At 42.0% G+C, this 20333-nt stretch overlaps 1 pseudogene; it reads left to right on the top strand.

The window, feature by feature from the left end:
• The first annotated feature begins 961 nt into the window (after positions 1 to 961).
• LOC111017806 (sugar carrier protein C-like) lies at positions 962 to 3008 on the top strand (annotated as a pseudogene).
• The last annotated feature ends 17325 nt before the right edge of the window (positions 3009 to 20333 follow it).

The raw sequence follows: 20333 nt of genomic DNA, 5'->3' as shown, positions 1-20333 counted from the left end.
TATTTTGCATTTGAAGTTACGATTCAACCAGTTTTATCTTTAAATTTTGCAAGTTGTTTCCAAATTTAACTCTAAATTTAGATATGTATTACAATTTTCATCATATATTTAATTTTGTTAATTAACCTTCTCATTTAACGAAAAATAAAATAATGTAAAATAACTTCAAAAACTCTCTAATTTAATGTAAATCAAGCTTTATGCAAATTAAGTTTAATTTGATGCACAAAATTGACTATTAAATAATTCTGTTAAAGCCAAAGCGAGCATAGTTTAGGGTAATTGACATATAAAATACTTTTCTCAAACAAAAACTTATCAAAGAGTAAAATTTTAAAAATTTAAGGTGAATATTGCAATACTAATCTATATTTGAAATGTAATTTGATAAAATTTAAAATAAAAATTGATACACGTTGAAATTGAACCTTTCCATTTTTTTTTGTTACGAAAAGATAAAATCTAAATTTTATTATTCAAAAACTTCAAAAACTTAAAATTACACAACTAAATTATACCAACTTAATTATCTTTTAAAACAAACATATTTATTTTGAGAAAATTTTGTAAGATAGCATAAATTTAATATATATTAGAAAAATGTTGGAGTTTTTCATTCTTTCAAAATATAGTTTAAGTGTACGTACGTTATATTACTTTTAAATTTTAATTTTTGGGAATTATGATATTTTTATAAAATTTAAAACTATATTTGAAAATATATATAATATTGAGTTGTCTCTTATAATTTTGTAATTATCACCTTAATTATCCCATTATTCATTGTCACGTCTTCCACCCATGGACGGATTTTGGTGTTTGGGAAGGAAACCCATTCCTAACTATCTTAGGAAATATTTGGCTATATATTCTCCCATTGAGCTTTTGATTTTTTCACATTCTTCGATCTCTTCTCTTCCCTTACGTTCATATTTCCTATTTCCTCTCTTCAATTTTTAAGATGGCCGGCGGTGGTTTCGAGCTCAATGGTAATCAAAGCGGGTCGATCAAGAACTATCCTGGAGAACTCACTTCTTATGTGTTGATAACATGCATTGTTGCAGCTATGGGCGGACTCATCTTCGGCTACGACATTGGTATCTCAGGTAACCAAATGATTTTCTACGTATGGTAGGCCCAGCTTAAGGTATAGGCGAGTGAGATGTTCGCTTCTAAGGCCTAAAAACTCACGACACTTAAAATACAATATAAGGGCTTTAAAAAAATTAATTCAATATTAGAATGAAGTAACTTTGATAAATTTGTTAGGGAAAATAAACATGGTAATTAAAATCGATGAAAGTTTGATAATATACCAAAAAACGACTGCATGGAATTTAGGCACTCAATTTATTAGAAAATAATGTAGAAGAAGACCCCGTATAGAATTGCTTTCTTCTACAGTTTTGACTCACTCCATTGTTTAATAATTTACTATTTAATTTTTGGTGATTTGATCAGGTGGCGTCACGTCAATGGCTCCATTTCTGCAGAAATTTTTCCCTTCCGTTTATGAGAAAGAAGCTTTGGACACTTCAATCAATCAATACTGCAAATTTGATAGTGTTGCCCTCACCATGTTTACTTCTTCTCTTTATTTGGCTGCACTTTTGGCTTCTTTTGTAGCATCTTGGGTCACCAAAACCTTCGGTCGTAAAAAGTCTATGCTTCTCGGTGGCTTCGTATTTTCGGTTGGTGCTACCATTAATGCTGCAGCTCAAAACATCGCCATGTTGATCATTGGTCATATTTGTTTGGGCATTGGTGTTGGATTCTCAATTCAGCTGTTCCACTTTATGTCTCGGAGATGGCTCCTTCTAAATACCGAGGCTCTCTCAATGTTGTTTTCCAACTATAGATTACGATCGGCATTCTAGTGGCTAATCTTGTTAATTTTGGTACTGCCAAGATTCATGGTGGATGGGGGTGGCGCGTGAGTCTAGGCGGTGCGACAGTGCCTGCATTATTCATCACAATCTCAGCTTTGCTTCTTCCCGATACTCCAACTTCGATGTTGGAGAGAGGTGAAGTTGAGAAGGCAAGAGTCATGCTCCAACGTATCCGCGGCGTGTCTTTGAAGGATGTAGATGCAGAATTTCAAGACATCGTGGCAGCAAGTATTGCTGCCAAGGCAGTTAAACATCCATGGAGGAATTTGAGGGAGAGGCAAAACAGGCCACAATTGGTAATGTCTGTTTTAATACCATTTTTTCAGCAATTGACTGGGATCAATGTGGTCATGTTGTATGCTCCTGTGCTGTTCAAGACTATTGGATTTGGAGATAATGCTTCTCTTCTTTCATCTGTCATTACGGGTGGTATCAATGTTTTGGCAACTTTTGTATCTATGTATGGTACGGATAAATGGGGAAGGAGGATTCTTTTCTTGCTCGGTGGAACCATCATGTTCATTTTCCAGGTGGTTAAAATTTTACCATTTCAAATCCCTTTTATTTTGTTTTCTAGAACGAAATTGGGCAAAAAGTATGCTTGACCAATAATAATTATTCAAAAGCTTTTTCTAATCCATTTGATTCTAATAAACATCGGATCATTTGTAGGTTTTGGTGGCTGTGTTCATAGCTTGGAAATTTGTAGTTTCTGGTGAGGTTGCTTATTTACCAAAGTGGTATGCTGGTATTGTGGTGTTGTTTATTTGCATCTATGTTCAAGCCTTTGCATGGTCTTGGGGACCTCTGGGATGGCTAGTTCCAAGTGAAATCTTCCCGCTTGACATTCGATCAGCTGCCCAAAGCGTAACGGCATCGGTGAATATGTTCTTTACCTTTTTGATTGCCTAAATCTTCCTCACCATGCTTTGCCATATGAAATTTGGGTTGTTCTTCTTCTTCGCTTTCTTCGTGGCTGTGATGACCATATTCACCTATTTGTTCTTGCCGGAGACAAAGGGTATCCCCATTAAAGACATGTCTTGTGTTTGGAGGCAACATTGGTTCTGGAGTAGATATGTGCCTCAACAACTTACTAAAGTTCGACCTCAAATTTAGGATCCGAAAGTCACAACCCGATTACTATCATTAATTTTCTTTTACTTCCACCCTTATACTTTCTGTTCGATAGGATTTATTCGTTCTTTTTTTTTTTTGTTATTTCCAGAAATTTACTCTGGTATTTAGTAGTTTGGTAGGGATTCTGTGTATTAAATGTCATGGAATAAAATTTCTTCCATGTTTAATTCGGCATTTATGACGGTGGTGTTTTCTTTTTTCAAAAATAATAATAATAATAATAATAATAATAATAATTATAATAATAAAAATATGCTTTTGAAGATGTGCTGAGGCTGAGGCTGCTTCAAGAGATTTTAAATAACTTTTTGCTAATTTGTGGCTAAGTTATTCCTCACATAATTTGTTACGGTGGCCTTTCTTTAAAATCTACCATAACAAATAGTTTTGCAATAACTCATGGATCATGTTGCTTAAAAGTTAAATAAAATAAAATAAAATATGTTTATGCAGGAATTTGCACAACGGTTCTTCACGAATTGAACTCGAACCCGGTCTCCGGTTCCGAACTGAACACTAGAGTGGACCTGCACAAGGGGGTAAGCACTCCGACGCTCAAGTCAGTATAGATCGGACTCCTTATTTAGTTCGAGGTGAGATTCGATACCTGAGCGTGAAATGAAGCCCTCTATTTATAGTTGACGGATTCGACAGTACACACGACCGGCGGTTATGTGTCCTTTTCTCATATCGGACCTGTCGGGTTCCGAGCAGATCGGACCCTAGTCAAGTCGAACCTTGGTGCTCATACTTGGTCTTTTATCACGGGCGAACCCGGCCACCTCGGCTCTGCCGAGGTGGACCTAAGCAATCCTTCTTTATTTAGTTTCTTTAAACATCAATAAGGGTCCTCCACGTGTCTTGGGTACGTTTACCCCCAAACATTGGCCCCCTCTCGACCTGACAGAGAAGTTCACTCGAATCTATTTTGGACACGTGGCGACTTCTCATTTGTAGAGGGAATATGACCGTTGCGGAAGACGTTTCGATCTTGCCAGGTTGTCGGAGCACTCAAGTGTTTCGCCGTTACGTATCCCGAGAAGATCTCAGCCGCTCGTTGATTACACGTGTACGACGCGGAGGTTTTTCCGATCAGCTATAAATAGTCCCGAAACTTCAGGTCAAACCTTACGTTTCCTGAATTTCTGGAGTTCGATCTGAAACCAGCTCGAACCCTTTCTCTAGGTCGCCATTTCTTCTTGCTCTTACTCTTCTTTCAAACATGGTAGTTTTCTTGTCTTCCCCCTCTAGTTGCGATAGCTTGGGTAGTTTAGGTCGGACGATAAGTAGTTCGCCCCCCAAACCAAGTGACTCTGGGGAGGTTTTAGCTCGTAGGTTAGAGTCCGAGCTTGAAGAAATAGAGAACTTTAGGTTCTCAGATGATGGAGAGGATAGTGATACCTCCACCTCGGGCCAGAGTCTGGAGTACCCTTCTAGGATGCCCGAGCATTATCTTGGACCCCTTCGTAGGGGGTTTAACATTCCAAACGATATCCTTCTTAGGATCCTAGAGGAAGGGGAAAGAGCTGACAATCCTCCAGAGGGATGGGTCACTCTCTATCTAAAGATGTTTGAGTACGGCCTCAGGCTTCCCCTTCATCCTTTCGCCCAGGAGTTCTTAAACCAAACTGGACTAGCTCCTGCTCAAGTGGCCCCCAATAGGTGGGGTGTCATTTTTGCTTTAGCCATTCTTTTTTGGTTGCGAGCTCGGGACGAAGATGAGGCCGAGCTGCTAAGTGTTGACCAACTTCTTGGGTGTTTTGAGGCCAAGAGGATAGCCAAAAAACCAGGTCGGTACTATATGTGCGCAAGGAAGGGCGCGGGTGGTATAGTCAAGGGGCCGACTTCCATCAAAGGATGGGTACGTAAGTGGTTCTTTGCCTCTGGAGAGTGGTTGGCAAAGGACGAATCAGGTCGTCCCTTCTTTGACGTGCCTGCTAGGTTTGGGAACCTAGGTATGGAGTTTTTCTTATTTTCTTTTTCTTTTTATTTCTTGGTATTCATATCTAACTCGAACTTTTGTTTATTTTGCAGCAATGGTGTGTGGATTCACTGGAAGTGTGAAGCGCAAGTCCAAGGGTCGTGCTCACGCCCTCAAGACCGTGGTGAGCACTGAACCAGTGACGCCTACGGTGCCGCGGACGGAGGCACAAGGTAACTCTGGGCCATCCTCTGCAATCCCGACCCCCGTGATCGAACTAGACTTGTCTGGGGGTCGATCTGGAGAGAAGCGTCCAAGGGAGGAGTCTGAGGCGCTTGACGTATCTCCCCTGAACGAGGTGAGGGGAAGTCTCCTTTGAGGAGAAGAAAGAAGAAGAAGACCTCCTCCTCCTTGGAGGCTGGGGCTCGTGGGACTCTGCCTACGAGCCGTGCTGATCTAGTGGATGACCCCGCAGCTCGGATGGGGGGAACATCCGACGTGAGAATGCGGTTCAGGATGGAGCCGACAAGCTCAGGGGTGAGGGACCAGGTGTCCCGCATCTCTGCCACGTGCTTGGACCGCTGCCTGAGGAGAGCATCCAAGTTCGTGAGCGATCCTGGGTCCGTACTGCAGAGGACCATTGACAACGCTGCCGAGGTAAGATCTGCTTTGCATCTACCCTTGTTATTTTTCCTCAATTTACAACTTGATCTAACCATTGTGTTCCTTGACTTCCGCAAGCGTTTGTCGCTTCCATCCATTCCGCTATCATGGTCAAGGTCGAGCTGGATGGAAGGGAGGCTCTGGCAGCAAAGGAGAGGGAGAACTCCTCTGCTGCCTTGGAGGCTGCCACCACGTTGAAGGGCGAACTGATAAAGGCCCAAGGCGAGGTGGATGTTTTAAGGGCCGAGGTGGATGCCAAGGCCGAACTTTTGAAGAAAGAGGGTGAGAAGTACAAGGTCTACCTCCGAGCAGCCCAAGCGATCACCAAGGGGCTGAAGAAGGAGAAATTCCAACTCCTGAAGGAGAAGGACGATCTTGCCCAAGTCCTTGAGGAGAAGGATGCCTCTATTGGGCGCCTCACAGCTGAGCTCAAAGACCTGAAGGAGCGCCTTACCAGTGGACCTCTGCTGAAGGAATCATTCCGGCAACACCCAGACTTCGATGGGTTTGCCAAGGACTTTAGCGACGCTGGCTTCAAGTTCTTGATGAAAGGCATTGCTGCTGACATGCCTCACCTTCAGATCGATCTCAGCGATCTCAAGAAGAAATACTCTGAGAAGTGGGCTTCTGGGCCTAACGGGACTCCTGGCCCCCAATCACTGGTGGACAAGTACGTTAGGGAGCTGGACTCTGACTATTCCGACGTGGAGGATGAGGATGCTCCTAGCCAGGAGCCTAATGAGATCGGTACGACGCAAGAGGAGGTCCCTTCACAGCAGGGTGGATCTCAGGAGGTTAATCTTCTGGGGTCCCAAGGCGAGCTATCCTCCCACCTCGGAAGTAGTTGAGGCTTTGTTTTCTTCTCCCTTTTGTTATTACTTTTGTAAGTCTTTGGGCGGAGCTGCAGGGTCTATAAGCCTTGGCTCTGTCCTCCAATTAATGAATTCCTCCTTCCATATATTTAATTGCAGTCCTGCATCTAGCTCTGACTCTTCTATTGCTTTTTCCTTAAACTTTTTGAACTTGCTTTTGTAAGCTGGAACTTACAAATGAATAAATTCATCTCGCACCTCTAACTTAACTTTGGGCTAAGCTTCAAGATAACTCTTTTCACATCATACCTCTTACCTAAGGTTTGAATTTGAGAGTTTCTTTTATTAACCTTTAATATTTCTCCTCGAACTCGGAAGTCCGAAAGAACATGAAGCAATTGGAACTTTCTACATCGCACCCTTAACTTGTACGTTCAAAGGGTTGAGTTTTGTGTCCATAGTTAATATTCACGTCGCACCTCGAACCCGTGGGTTTAGAGGATTGAATTTCCATAACCTTCAACATCGCACCTTTAACTTAAGCGTTCAAAGGATTGAATTTTGGTTCGTAATTGATTTTGACATCGCACCTCGAACCCGTGGGTTTCGAGGATCGAATTTGATCAATTTTAAGTCTTATGGGAGTCTGTGGCCCCCATTTAATTTCTGATCGAACTCGGAGATATGAAATTAAATCACTCCATTATTAAAAGTTCCGCCCCTTGAAAATTTTTACAAGCCCCTTTTAGGACTATTTTGACACTTCAGGGGTAATAGCGCTTCAAGTGCTCCGCGTTCCATGGATGCGCAAGCACTCTTCCTTCCAGGTCGGCCAGCATATAAGTTCCAGGTCGGACTATGCCTTTGACTACAAACGGTCCCTCCCAACTTGGGTCAAGGGTGCCAACATGACTCTAAATTTTCCTTAAGACCAAATGTCCAACTTGGAAGCTTCGAGGTCGAACTCCGGTGTTGTAATGTCTGGCCATTCTATTCTGATACCCTGCTAAGTGCAGCTGAACCATTTCCCTTTTCCCTTCCAATAAGTCCAAGTTAAGGAGTAGCTCTTCCTCGTTCTTTGTTGGCTCGTACTGCTCTACCCTGTCTGTTGGTATGCCGATCTCGACTGGTACAACAGCTTCGGAACCAAAGGCTAGCGAGAACGGTGTTTCGCCAGTTGACTCCCTTGGGGTGGTTCGATATGACCACAAAACTTCAGGTAGCTCCTCAGCCCATCTTCCCTTTCTGGAGTCCAACCTTAGCTTGAGTCCTCGCTTTATGATCTTGTTTACTGCTTCAACTTGTCCATTCGCTTCTGGATGCGCAGGGGACGAACTGAGGTGGCTTATACCAACTTTTCTGCAAAAGTCCTTGAACTTTGCATTGTCAAATTGTTTTCCGTTGTCTGTTACGATAGCATTTGGTATGCCAAAGCGGCACACAATGTTTGTCCATATGAACGACGTGACCCTGGACTCTGTGATGTGGGATAGTGCCTCGGCTTCGGCCTACTTAGTGAAGTAATCCACAGCGACAACGGCGAACTTTGTTTGTCCTTTTCCCAGAGGAAAAGGACCTATGATGTCCACCCCCCATTGCGCAAATGGCCATGGGGCCGAGATGGGGGTGAGCAGTTCGGGAGGTTGATGGATAATGTTTGCGAAACGCTGGCAGTTGTCACAAGCTTTCACAAACTGCTTTGCATCGCGCTCGACACTGGGCCAATAGTACCCTTGTCGAACCACCTTGGCCGACAACGACCTGGCACCAGAGTGGTTTCCACACACCCCTTCACGAACTTCCCTAAGAATGTAAAGGCCTTCTTCGGGAGTCACACACTTGAGGAGAGGCAGGGATAAGCCACGTCGGTACAACATTCCTTCTCGGAGTGTGAACCGAGCTGCTCTTCGCGCCATCTTCTTTTGCTCCCTCGGATCTTGCGGTGGGTTTCCTTTGATGAACTCCACGATTGGGTCCATCCAAGTGGGTGATGGAGTATCAACCTCCATTACTTCTGGCTCCAAGATTGAAGGAGTGTCCAAGATTTCGACCGGGACCGATCTAGCCAAGTCGGTCTCGTATGCTGATGCCAATTTGGCTAAGGCATCTGCATTAAAGTTCTCAGATCTTGGAACTTGACTCACCTCGTAAGTCCCAAACTGGGCGAGGTGCGATCTGACCTTGCTCAGATATTTTTCCATCCGGGGGTCCTTCGCTTGGTACTCCTCCTTGATCTGATTTACAATTAACTGGGAGTCACTGAAGATCTTAATGTGGTTGGCCCCTAGTCCTTTGGCAACGTGCAGGCCTGCTAGGAGTGCTTCATACTCGACCTCATTATTTGACGTCCGAAAGTTGAACCGCAGAGCATACTCAAACCGCTCACCTCCTGGTGCGAGCAAGAGGATTCCTGCCCCGCACCCCCTCTCGTTAGAAGATCCATCAATGAAGATCGTCCACAGGAGGTCAGACTTGACCAACTGAGGTGGTGGAGTGAGCTTTGCGATAAAATCGGCCACTGCTTGTTCTTTCATCGCAGTTCTGGGCTTGAACTGGATGTCGTACTCGCTCAATTCCAATGCCCACTTTATCAGACGCCCTGATGTTTCAGGCTTAAGGAAGATATTCTTCAGGGGCAAGTTTGTAAGTACTACGACCGTGTGTGCTTGGAAGTACGACCTAAGTCTTCGGGCCGAGGTGACCAAAGCGAGGGCCAGTTTCTCCATTTGGGGATACCTGGTCTCGGCCTCGGTCATGGCTTTACTGGTGTAATAAACGGGGCTCTGGCGCGCACCCTCCTGCTTTATCAGTGCCGAGCTGACGGCGCTAGCAGATACCGCCAGGTACAAATGGAGCTTTTCCCCTGGCAATGGCTTTGCGAGTAGAAGTGCCGAGCATAGATAGTCTTTTAACTGCCCTAGCGCTTGCTCACACTCTTCCGTCGATCTTTACACGAACCTATTCAAGGCTGCAATCCTTCCATTGAGGCACTGAAGCTACTTTAGAGTCTTGGGCGCCTCCATCTCGAGCACGGCCTTTATCTTCTCAATCCCACGGTTATTTACCATAAAACCAAGGAACTTTCCCGAGGAGACTCCAAAGGCACACTTGGTCGGATTGAGCTTCATTTGATACTTGCGTAGCACTCCAAAGGCTTCGGTCAGATCGGAAAGATGCGACTTTGACTGCTTGCTCTGGACAAGAATGTCGTCCACATACACTTCCATATTCCGACCGATTTGCCTAGTGAACATTTTGTTCACCATCCTTTGGTAGGTCGCACCTGCATTCTTTAGGCCAAAAGGCATTACCTTGTAGCAGTACAAACCTTGGTCTGTAATAAACGCGATATGATCTTGGTCTGGCAGATGCATTTTAATTTGGTTGTATCCGGAGTAGGCATCCATGAAGGTGAGCAGCTCGTGCCTGGCCGTTGCATCCACGAGCTGGTCGATCCTCGGAAGGGGGAAGCAATCTTTTGGGCATGCCTTATTTAGATTTGTAAAGTCCACGCACATCCTCCACTTCCAGTTGGACTTTTTAACTAATACAACGTTAGAGAGCCACTCAGGATACAGAATTTCTCGTATATATTCAGCTTTTAAGAGTTTGTTTACTTCCTCAATGATTACATCACTCCTCTCCTTATTTACAGGTCTTCTTTTTTGCTTTACAGGTTGGAATGATGAGTCTATGTTGAGGCGATGCACCATGATCTTCGGGTCGATGCCAGGCATGTCCTCGTGAGACCATGCGAAGACGTCCGAGTTAGACCTGAGGAAATTGATCAGTTCTTCCCTCTCAGTGGCCCCCAGCTTGGTTCCTATGCTTACTTGCTTTTCGGGGCTAAGCAAAGGAACAAGCTCGAGCTCTTCTATTGGCGGGGAGAACTGCTTTTTGCCTTCCTTGGGCAGGTCTGTCTCGGACCCTTGCAGCTTGCCATGATTGGTCTGCTCTTCCAGGGCGCATACGGCCGACCCTTTGAGTGCGGATGCATAGCATTCTCGTGAGGTCTTTTGCTCACCTCGGACTGTGCTTACTCCATTAGGGGTTGAGTACTTCAGGACCTGATGCAGTGTGGAGGGGACGACCCGGAATGAGTGGATAATAGGTCTCCCGAAGATGGCGTTGTAGGCCGACTTGCCGTCGATCACCACGAACTCAGCCATCTGCGTTACTTGGGTAGCGTCTTGTCTGATAGTTACCGGCAGGTCAATGCACCCTTCTGGGGAGACTGATTCTCCAGAGAATCCAACCAACGTGTTGGACTCTTCTTTAATTGTAACCTGGTCCATCCCAATGCTAGATATGTTGGGAGGGACAAGATGTTGGCAGATGCGCCTCCATCAACCAATAGGACCAAGACGTGATCGATCAGAGGGGCGATCACCATTGCATCGTTATGGGGCAAGTGGACCCCCTCCAAGTCGGCATCGTCGAAAGTGATGGAGCAAGTAGGTTTTTGCTCCCTGATAATGCATACCTCGCGCCTGGCCTCGCGAGCTAGTTCTTTCCTTTTGTTTCCGGACTGGCCCCCGCTCGGACCTCCGAAAATAGTGTTGATGACCGCAGGTCGGTCATCCCGGCGAGGCGGCGTTCTTGAACGCTTCCTCTCTTCTTTCTTTTCGACCGAGTTAGACCTCGGTTTGCCCACGAATTTTTTAAAGTAGCCATCTTGAATGAGGTCTTCAATCTGGTGCTTCAACTCCCAGCAACTTGTCGTATTATGGTCGTGATCGCGATGAAAACTGCAGTACTTATCCTTGCTGCGCTTTTCTGGGTCTCCTCGGGCTTCTCAGGTCGCTTGAGGAGCTTTTCCATCCCGCTCTCCTCGATGTTCGTGATTATCTCGGAGATGGGGATGGTGGTTGGTGTGTACCGTTCATAAGGTCGGCTTCGGCTGGGGCCGCTCTCCGACCTATGGTACTTTGCTCTGCTGGCAGAAGAAGACGATCTCTTGTCTCTAGACTTGGAATCAGTCTTCCTCTTCTGTTGGACCAATTTCTTCTGATGGATCTGCTTTTCAGGTCGGCCAGTCTTGGTTCGGAGGAGCTCTTGCCCATCGATGACCTTCTTTGCCTTCTGCAAGACTTCGGCGAAGGTTACCGGAGCCTCCTCTCCGAGCTTCACAGTGAGGGTCTCATCGGCCAGGCCGGTGAGGAAGTAGCACATGGCCGAATCGTCGGAGCAGTGCACAACCTTCAGCTGCTCCTCCTGGAACCTTGTGACATATTCTCTCAGCGTCTCTCCTTCCTTCTGCCTGATGGTGGCAAGGTGAGTCGCTGTCTTTCTATCATAATGCCGCGAGGAGAACTGACTGATGAACTCCTTCCTCAGCTGGGAGTAGGTCGAGATCGACCTGGCCGGCAGTCTTCGGTACCACAAGCGCGCGTTGCCTGTGAGCGCGATCTGGAAGGCGCGGCACTTGATCGCATCTGTTGCCGCTTGGAAGTCCATGAGGCCCTCGAAGACCTCAACATAGTCTTTAGGGTCCTTAGACCCATCATAGGGCTTCATGGTGGGAGTTTTGAACTTCGGAGGGATGGGAGCCTCCATAATATCCGAGGTGAATGGCAATTCTCCCAAGTCGTCATCGTCAAACGAACTCTTCTTCTTCTCGCACCTGGCCTTAAGTGCCTCGACCTGTTCACCGAACCTGTGTTTCGTCAGGTCGAACTCTTGCCTGGTGATCACGGCTTCTGGTATTAGAGGCTTGTACTTTGATTGAGCCTTTAGGTTCGAGTTGGAGAATTCTCGGGAGTAGGAAGGAGAGTCTTCCGGCTCTCGAGATGCTATCTTCTTCTTCTCAGTGAGTTGCTTTCTCAGATCGTTATCCCGCAAGCTGTAATCCACTCCATCGTTGGGAATGGGCTCGCGATCGCCAGGTTGGATAGATGGAGCTCCCTTTTCACCGGGTGCGTCCGGGGCTCTAGAGGGAGACGCAGTTCGGTTAGCACGCGTTGCTTCAGCATACATTTCTTCCATTGTGCGCAACCGATGGCGCATATCATCCAACTCGCGCTGGAGAGTAGACAAAGCTTCAGGGTCTGCTGCCTGGTTGGCCCTTTGGGAGGTTTTCCTCGACGTCCCTCCTCGGCCTCTGTTGGCTTTTAAGGGTTTCGGGTGAGCAGGTCGTAGCTCTTGGTTCGCATGGCAGGCAGATCTGCGCGGCAGATCTCCCTCTTGCCCTGCTCGGACCTGATCCTCGACTATTCTTGCACCGAGGTCTCGCTGAGGGCCGTTATCAGCATTCACGCCCCTTTGTTCTGTCGTATTGGCAGAGTTTGCTGGATGCACCATCTTTGCGTATATATATTTTTTTTAGATCGGGATGACTTAAGATGTCTATTCCCACAGACGGCGCCAAATGTTTATGCAGGAATTTGCACAACGGTTCTTCACGAATTGAACTCGAACCCGGTCTTCGGTTCCGACCTGAACACTAGAGTGGACTTGCACAAGGGGGTAAGCACTCCGACGCTCAAGTCAGTATAGATCGGACTCCTTATTTAGTTCGAGGTGAGATTCGATATCTGAGCGTGAAATGAAGCCCTCTATTTATAGTTGACGGATCCGACAGTACACACGACCGGCGGTTATGTGTCCTTTTCTCATATCGGACCTGTCGGGTTCCGAGCAGATCGGACCCTAGTTAGGTCGAACCTTGGTGCTCATACTTGGTCTTTTATCACGGGCGAACCCGGCCACCTCGGCTCTGCCGAGGTGGACCTAAGCAATCCTTCTTTATTTAGTTTCTTTAAACACCAATAAGGGTCCTCCACGTGTCTTGGGTACGTTTACCCCCAAACAAAATAAAATTACAAATTCTTCTTGCAATTGAATACAGATTGTCATCAAATAACATCTTGTTTATCAAAAGTCAATTCAATTTCAAGGAGCACCAATCTAAGCGTAATTCAATTGGTTAAAGTACCTGGCTCCATATTAAAATTATGCGAGTTCTAATTCCTACCCTCATATGTCAAAATAAAATAATAAAAAAAACCTCAAATAACATATGTGGACATTAGATAAGTTTTTTTTCCTATCGTCCATCTTAAAAATTAGATTAAATTATTAAGACCCCTTTCATAACCATTTTTATTTTTAGTGCTTGGTTTTTCTTTTTATCTTTTCTGTTTGATAAGTGTTTTTTATTTTTTGTTTTTAAAAAACATAAAACCATGGTAACCATTTTTAATTTTGTGTTTTTAAAAAGTTACAAGTCTCTTGTCTCCGCTCCCTTTTTCGGTTCCAAAATTAATTTACAGGTTAAATAATCATTATTTGGAGATGAGACATTCTTGGGAAAAATTGCCGTTTTTATAATTATTTATAATTATTCTTAGAATTTAAAAGATTAAATAAGTGTAATAAATATATATTAATAATTTTTTAAATTATTATTTAATAGTATAAATAATTAATTTTTAAAAAATTAATATTTTAATAACAATTTAATAAATGTCCGTAGACCATAAATTTTTGGTCAATTATAAATGGCCACGGCAATATTGACAAAACTATATTTTATTAAACTTGGGGCAATTCTAAATTATTCAGTTTATTAAATTTGGGGGCAGTTATAAATTCTAATTTAAAATTAAAGACAAAAAATGGCAAGTGTCTTTCAGTCGCTGCTTTTGATTCGATTTAATTAGTCGAATTGCGTCATACAAAATTGAGCTTAAAATCAAGGAAAATTTAAGTGGATGGCTAAATTTTGGCACCCACTTCAAAAAATAGTCATTAGTTTTAAATTTTGCACAAATGACTAAAAGACATTTTAGGAGTTTTACAAGATATGATGATTTTCCAACAGTACACTTTTCCATGGTTTTTTGGGTTTTTCTTATATTCAACCACCTAACAACCTTGCTTTGAATTCAAATTGTTTTTACTAAATTAAAGCGATTTTAAATTAATCATTTTAATTATTTTGTTTTGAATTTCAGTTATTTTAAATGATTTGTCATAGTTCTACTATCTCACATCTCATTGTTCTGCTGTATCTTCTTCTAAGTCCCCCATTCTCCCTTTGCAACAATAGATTATGTGGACTTATTTGAGTGCATATCATTATCAAATTAAGTTTTTAAATATTCTTTCGACGTTGATTTATTTCTTTTTTCTTCATCTATAGACTCATCATTCACCCTTTCATTCTCATCAAACTTTCTTTCATCCTTTTAAACATTTGATGAATTATTAAAAATCGAATGTCCATAAATGTATATATCATTACGCAACTCAATTATCAAAATTAGAAGGTCGATAAATGTATATACCAATGGAAGAATTATTAAATTTGGAAATACATGTATATATCACTATACAACTTAATTACTAAAATTAGAAGGTCAATACATGTAAATACCAATTCAAGAATTATCAAAACTAGGATGTCAATACATGTAAATATCATAATGCAACTCTGTTAAGAAACCCTTGAGAGTTGGATCTAAGAACTTTGCTAACGAACAAGACCCATAGAACTCAATCCCAAAAACCCCAAAAACAAGTATGGAATCAACCCAAGGAAAGGTTTAAGAACGGATTATCTTGATATTGATTATCGAGGTAATCGGTTCTTAAACTTTTCCTTGATGATCAATATCAAGAGTAGAGAAAACTCGTTTCTAAACTCATGATTCGAATCACTCCACAAGAGGTATGATCAACACCACTTGAATGATTCTAACATACAAATTCTAAAGACACAACAAATTGAACAAAATATGGGAGATAAAGCTCTCAACCAAGCTAATGAGAAAACTCACTTTCATTAAACTTCAAATTGTGTTTACAACAAGACATCTCAAGGTTATATATAGCCATCCTAGCAAGCCATATGAAAAGTCTTAACCAAATGAAAAGACTTGTAACTTACAAGAAATGAAAAGACTTGTAACTTACAAGAAATGAAAAGACTTGTAAATGAAAAGACATAACTTACAAGAAATGAAAAGACATAACTTCAATAAATGGAAAGACAAGCAAATGAAAAGGTTAAGAACATCGAGATTTTAACAAAATAAATTGCAATCCCGTCCATAATGAAGAATGTGAGTGTTTGACTTGGTTTTTGAATTGAATGAGTTGACTTTGACTTGTTTTGATGGAGCTGACTTTGACCTTGACCAAGTTGACTTTGACTTGCCTAAAAAATACTTAAAAATGCATAACTTGCACCAAATTGAAATGCATAGTTCCAACTTCTTGCACATCTTCCTTTATTTCTCTTGTCGAGTTCAAGAACGCTTAGACACGAAGTAACAAACCTTGTTGAAGTTTCCTAGCTCTCGATCTTATAATCGGTCCATGAGGCATAACAAAGGGAGCTCCTTGGTTCATATCATCCTCCCCATCTTCAGAAGGATTCGTCCTCGAATCGAATTCATCACCTACATCAAAAGGAGACAAATCAGAAATATTAAAGGTAGCACTCACCCCATACTTACCTGGCAAATCAATCTTATAAGCATTATCATTGATCAGTTGAAGGACTTGAAAAGGATCATCGCCTCGTAGTAGCAACTTAGACCTTCGTTGAGTTGGAAACCGTTCCTTTCGAAAATGTACCCAAACCCAATCCCCTGGTTGGAAAACAATGAGCTTGCGTCGTTTATTGATGCGAGAAGCAACCTTAGTGTTTTGTTTCTCAATCCTTTCATTTACTTCTTTATGTAGCTTATGGACAAGATCAACCTTTGTGCTAGCATCATAACTCACAAATTCATTAGGAGGCATAGGCAATAAATCAAGTGGAGTGATAGGATTGAAACCATATACAATTGCAAACGGTGTGTATTTGGTAGTACTATGGACAGCCCTATTATATGCAAATTAAATTAATGGCAAACAAATCCTCCCAAGTTTTAAGATTTTTATCTATGATTGCTCGAAGCATGGTAACCATTGTCCTATTTACTACCTCAGTTTGTCCATCGGTTTGTGGATGACAAGTAGTAGAATAAACAAGTTTGGTTCCCAACTTTCCCCATAACGCACGCCAAAAATAACTTAAAAATTTGACATCTCGATCACTGACAATAGTTCTAGGAATGCCATACAAATGAACAACTTCCCTAAAGAACAAATCAGCAATCAATTTAGCATCATCAGTTTTATGGCATGCTATGAAATGCGTCATCTTGCTAAACCTATCAACCACTACAAATATATTATCCCTACCCTTCCGAGTTCGTGGTAAACCAAGGATAAAATCCATAGAAATATCAACCCAAGGAGTAGTAGGAACAGGGAAAGGGGAATATAAACCATGTGGTTGTAATCTAGACTTAGCTTGTTTACATGCAATACAATGCTTACACACTTTATGCATATCATGCTTCATCTTAGGCCAATAAAAATGTTCAGCAAGCATATCACAAGTGTTAGAAACACCAAAATGAGCCATTAAACCACCCCCATGAGCTTCCTTTACAAGCAATTCACAAACTGAACAAAATGGAATGCAAAGTTTTCGAAACAAAAATCCTTCAAACAACATGTAATCATCCACAACAAGTCCTTCACACGATTCAACAAAAGGAGCAACTAACATATCATCTGGATACAAGGACTTAAGATGTTCAAATCCTAAAATCTTAGCATTCAAAGTATTAAAGAGAGCATACCTTCGTGATAAAGCATCTGCAACAATGTTCTCCTAACGTTGTTTATACTTAATCACATATGGAAATGTCTCTATAAACTTCAACCACTTGGCATGTTTGCGATTCAGTTTGCTTTGCCCTCTCAAGTGCTTTAGGCTGTCATGATCCGTATGAATGATGAACTCCTTTGGCCAAAGATAATGCTGCCAAGTTTGCAAAGCTCGTACCAAAGCATAAAGTTCTTTGTCGTATGTTGGGTACCACAAAAAACCACCACTCAACTTTTCACTAAAGAACATTAGTGGCTTATGATTTTGCATTAGTACAGCCCCAATTCCAATCCCACTTGCATCACATTCAATTTCAAAAGTCAAATCAAAGTTTGACACAGCAAGTAGAAGAGCATTGCACAACTTATCCTTCAAAACATTAAAAGCATGCTCTTGGGATGTATCCCAAACAAACGGAACATTTTTCTTTACCAATTCATTTAGAGGTGAAGCTAGGGTGCTAAAGTCCTTAATAAAACGCCTATAAAAACTAGCTAGCCCATGAAAACTTCAAACGTTCCCAACATTCTTAGGAGTTGGCCATTCGCTAATAGCCTTAACTTTCTCACTATCCACCTCAATTCCTCGACTAGACACTATGAAACCAAGAAAATTAACCCTTCCTATGCAAAAATTACATTTCTTTAAGTTAGCATACAATTTCTCATTTCTAAGTGTAGTCAAAACAGCACGCACATGCATTACATGATCTTCCAAAGACTTCGAATACACAAGTATATCATTAAAATAAACAACCACAAATTTTCCCAAATATTCACGCAATACATGGTTCATCAACCTCATGAAAGTACTATGAGCATTAGTTAAACCAAAAGGCATAACAAGCCACTCATACAATTCATATTTAGTCTTAAATGCAGTTTTTCATTCATCTCCAACATTCATATGAATTTGATGATACCCAGATTTCAAATCAATCTTAGTAAAGAGACTATAGCCATGCAATTCATCTAACATATCATCTAACCTAGGACTAGGATGACGATATTTAATAGTGATCTTATTAATGGCCCTACAGTCTACACACATTTTCCAAGTTCCATCTTTTTTAGGCACTAAAATAACAGGCACACTACAAGGACCAAGGCTTTCGCGTACATACCCATGAGCTAACAATTCATCCACTTGCCTTTGAATTTCTTTGGCTTCAGTAGGATTAGTCCTATAAGCTGGTCCGTTAGGTATGGTAGCACATGGAATGAAGTCAATTTTATGCTCGATGCGACGAAGTGGTGGCAATTCCTTGGGCATCTCCTCGGGAAACAGGTCCTCAAATTCCTGTAAAAGAGAAACAAAAATACTAGGCAAGGAGGTGTTAAGATCGTTAGTAAGAAAACAAGACCCATTGTACAAAAGTACAAGAACAGTCCGTTTCGCCATTAAAACATTCCTAACCTCACTTGAACTAGCATACAAGCTCACCATTTTGGCTTTTTTCTCATTTTTCCCACTAGGTCGATTGCTACTCTCTTGCTTTTCACTCAAACCTTTTTTGCTCTCAACTCATTTTCTTTTGTTTCTTTTTCACTTGTTGCTTTTGCATCGGCCTCTTGCCTCTTCTTTTCAAGTTTGCATTGATCAACATGCACATCTTTTGGTGACAAAGGTACAAGAGTAGTTTTTTTTACCATTATGAGTAAAAAAATAGCGATTGGCATACCCATCATACATTACCCGACGGTCAAATTTCCAAGGTCGACCCAGCAATATATCCCCTGCATGCATAGGTACAACATCACAATAAAAACATCATCAACATACTTTCTGTAACGCCCCAGGAATTTCACCATTTCCAAACAGGGACCGTTACTAAGACTACCTAAAATTTTCACATAAACAAGAGAATTATCTTCACAACAATACTAAGCAATAAAGCTACCACGCTTCTCCTACGCTACTCTAATTTTCAACACTCACGAGAGCTTGAACAACTAGAACAACAACACTAAAGATTTAAGAGAAACTCACATCCTATACAGATAAACCATTTAATACCGACTTCACATTAACCAAACCCTTCAAGGAAACCTTTACTAACTATAAACCATCCACTAAATGAATATTAACATCTCGAATGGCAATGAAGCAAAAACTAATTCAAGTACGATTAACTTAAACAAATGTATTCATAAATATCCTAAGTAGATTATAATCTCGTAGTTCAAGAGGCTAACAAAATTAATGCTCTAAAAGAATAATGAATCGGCAACCTTACAACATCCTTTAGACAATAAAACTAAACAAAACCAACCACTAACAACTCAACTACAAGATTAAATGGCCACAACTATCCTAACTAAAAGAAATTAATTGCACGCAGCATAGCTAATGGTCTTTCTGATCAAGCCTCCTCCTCGCCATCACTATCCCAAGGGCTAGCTCGATACCTGCAAACTGGAGGGGAAAAAGAGGGATGAGTACAATCACAGTACTCAGTAAGCAGCCCTTATCTGAAGGGTTACGCACAAATAGCATACTTATCAAGGAACAACGTGTCATGCTTATTAAAGAATCAACACACACACATCATGCTCAACCAAATCATGAAACATTCACAATCATGTTTTTCATCACATTATGCATTCAAAGATAGACACATTCTATAAAATTCGGTGACAACCACAACCAGGAACACATTAACTACCAACTTCTAGTCTCCCTAACATCTCAAGTACCTCTACGCTTATCTCAGCTATCCTAGCCTTCCACAGTTAACTCCTTCGAGTAGAGTCGGCCCCTGACCATTTTCACCCAGAGCCCCGACACTGCTGCATCGGCCCTCGACCATTTATACCCGAGGCCTCGATGACTTCACCATCTATTGGCCCTTGACCATTTATACCCAAGGCCCCAATAGTGTTCCTTTCAAAAGACTCCTCGCATCGACCCTCGACCATTTATACCCGAGGCCTCGACACTCATCCTTATCCAATATTGGTGTATCGACCCTCGACCGTTTTTACCCGAGGCCTCGATACCCAATTAGTGACGTATCAGCCCCCGACCATTTATACCCGAGGCCCTGACACTCACCCATTCACTTTCTCCAAGAATCCAACTCTCACCAGAGTCTTACTATATACTTTCTTAAGCCACTACCCCTGCATCTTCCAACTCACAAATACAATTCAGCATGCTTCCACAACATAGACAACTTTCTAATAATGAGATAACAACCCAATCATGCTTAATATCCAACATCATTATTTAACAAGCAT

This window comes from Momordica charantia, assembly GCF_013281855.1.
Source record: "Momordica charantia cultivar OHB3-1 chromosome 1 unlocalized genomic scaffold, Mcharantia_2.0 BLBB01000001.1, whole genome shotgun sequence".
Classification (NCBI taxonomy): Eukaryota; Viridiplantae; Streptophyta; class Magnoliopsida; order Cucurbitales; family Cucurbitaceae; genus Momordica; species Momordica charantia.
The sequence above is the reverse complement of the archived record's forward strand: the minus strand, read 5'-3'. Positions and strand labels throughout refer to the sequence as shown.